Source organism: Glycine max, chromosome 17 (genome assembly GCF_000004515.6).
Source record: "Glycine max cultivar Williams 82 chromosome 17, Glycine_max_v4.0, whole genome shotgun sequence".
Classification (NCBI taxonomy): domain Eukaryota; kingdom Viridiplantae; phylum Streptophyta; class Magnoliopsida; order Fabales; family Fabaceae; genus Glycine; species Glycine max.
In genome coordinates this window covers 16,218,769-16,221,302 of record NC_038253.2, presented here as the reverse complement: position 1 = coordinate 16,221,302, position 2,534 = coordinate 16,218,769, and the positions used below count along the sequence as shown (strand labels likewise).

The following is a 2,534-nucleotide window of genomic DNA, read 5'->3' as shown; positions in this document are numbered from 1 at the left end:
AACGGAAATGGGACATATACGGGTATGGGAATAGGGACGAAAAATGGTAAATCTAAAAATCTGAAGATACGGGTACAGCTAGCAAATGGAAATTTTTTAATATTTTTTATAATTTAAAAAACTGAAAAATTAGAAAAACATGAGAAACAAGTAGCAACAATAGCATATTATAAAATTTAAGATAATCCAATGGTCTATCAAAATAAATATGTCTAGTTAGTATAAATATGAAATAATAAATTTTATCAATTAAAAATATATAATCCTATGCAGGAAGCATGTGATCTATTCTAAAAGGTCAGTCGGCAAGGTCATGTATATAATTAATTTACTGTAGCTGCAATAAGAGGAATGCTGAATTGGGGATACGCGTATACAATTACTTAATTTACTGTAACTACAATGAGATATTTTTCTAAAAGGTCAACATGGTCGTACCTTTTTTATGTCTTTATTTTTCTAAAATGTTGAATTGGGGATACGCGTATACCTTTTTTACTGTAGCTGCAATGAGATATTTACGCGTATACCTTTTTCTAAAAGGTCATACCTAAATTGGGGGAAAAAACCTCGAAAGCAATAAACAAGTGTTCCTTTTTTCTTTTTTATTATTTTATTAAGAGAATAGCAGAGGATCAGTCCAAGCGAGGAAAATTATGGGCAAAGCGTTCCTTTTTTCTTTTCTATTGCTTGGAGTGATTAAGGTTTGGGGTTTGTTGATTTCGTGCAGTGATTAAGAGAATGGCAGAGGAAAGCAAGGGACCGGTAGAGGAAAGGGAGATCGTACCTATTTGGTTCTCTGGTTCGCTGGTGGTGGCTGCCCAATGAGGACTCGAGGAGACCAAGTGAAAGAGAGGAGTAAGGAATTCCTAATTTTTCTATTGATTCTTTTATTTCCTCTTTTATATGTTTTCTTTTTAATTATGGACGATGGGAAAATGCGCGTAGGCCACTGTCGTCCCCCATACATCCCCGCAAAGGTCAGCCATACCCAAGAAATTGACATCGTCCCCAAGGTGTTCCCTTGCCGTCCTCGTCCCCGTGCAGTACCAGAAATGGGGGACACCTTCTAGCAGGTGTCCCAGTGCTTCATAGTCGAAGGAAGCATTGAAGAGTCATGGAGATTGGAGAGGATGCATGCAGATGATGTGCGTGGAGAGTAGACGAGCCTATGTGACACGAGGAGTCTACAAATGTTAGAAAAAGAAATATGAGTGAAAGGGACCGATGTACTTCAAGCAACAAGACTAGAGAGGTTGAGAGGCAATGCTTGCACGATAGTGGAAAGAAGAGGAAAAGGTGGTGAAGGAAAGTGATCTACATATTACTCTTGTAAGTAGGGGTTAGGTGGTCATTGGGCATGAGGCTGGGTGGGTAGGGAGAGAGACATAAAAAGGACGGGGATGGTGAGCTAAAAGGAAATAAGGCCCAAATGAAAAGTAAGAGAAACAAAAAAAAAAGAGGAATAAGGGGGTTGCATGGTTGGGGGAGGACAAGAGTTTGGATCGTATGAGGTTTATGGGAAAAAGGCTCAGTCTTGTGATAATAACTATTTTGGGTTACTATCTAAGAATGGGCCTTTGTTTAGTCTAAGGGACTATACGTCTCATGGTGATGAAGGGGTGGAGGAAGATAAGTTGTGTGGGCTGGTAGCACTAAACGGTGTTGGGCGAGTAGAAGGCACATGAATCACAATGGTGTGGGGTACAACAGAGGCAACAACACCGATTAACCAAACACTAACACTAGTTTTTTTGTTCTTTTATTACTTGTTATGTTTGGTTACAGGTCTCCCTGACCACCACCCTCTAGATTCATCACTTCCTCTAACCCTTCCAAACCTCTAAATCCCATTTTTACTCTTCCTCCCTTACAGTGTCACCTCTAACCCTCTACTATCTTAATCTTAATCTATGTGTACAAAAAACAAAAACCAATAAAAATATCAAACCTATTTGATTAGATTGACAGTATATGACAAAGCCAATAAAGAGAGCAAAAATGAAACATAACATCACCAAATTTAGATAAATTTTGACAAAAAAAGTTCCATAGTTACTATGTTATAAAATGTCAAAACAAGAATTTATAAATTAGAGAAAAATTCTTAGAGCCACAAGGAAAGCAATATTGCTGCTTATCCAAAGTTGCTACCTCTACCTCTTATTGCTACAATACCAGATCCCAACCATTTTCTTCCTCTACTTTCATTCTTCCCCACTACATCATCTTTCTTTTTCCTCTGATTTCATGCCTTTATAGGTTACAACAGCTCTTTGAACCTTTTATTCATCACATGGGTCTGTTTTTGTTTGAGAGCTACAATGCATACTTAGGCAGGTACAACAAATATCATATCCTGTGTCAATATTAACTGATGATTAGTTAAATTGCAAATATTGGAAAAAAGAACTGGAAATTAATGGCCCATGTCTAGATAAATGTTCCAACAAAAGACAACTTGAAAATAAGGAAAATTAAATAATTATGTGAAATGATATTAACATCACACTCACCCCTTGGAAAATCGCTCC

General features: G+C 37.3%; 1 long non-coding RNA gene across 1 annotated transcript; it reads left to right on the top strand.

Annotated features, from left to right (window-relative positions):
* Positions 1 to 480: 480 nt before the first annotated feature.
* On the top strand, positions 481 to 1,831 carry LOC106796606 (uncharacterized). The gene is made up of 2 exons (XR_001385651.3): positions 481 to 858; positions 949 to 1,831. It is a non-coding gene; the product is annotated as an uncharacterized lncRNA (long non-coding RNA).
* Positions 1,832 to 2,534: the final 703 nt, after the last annotated feature.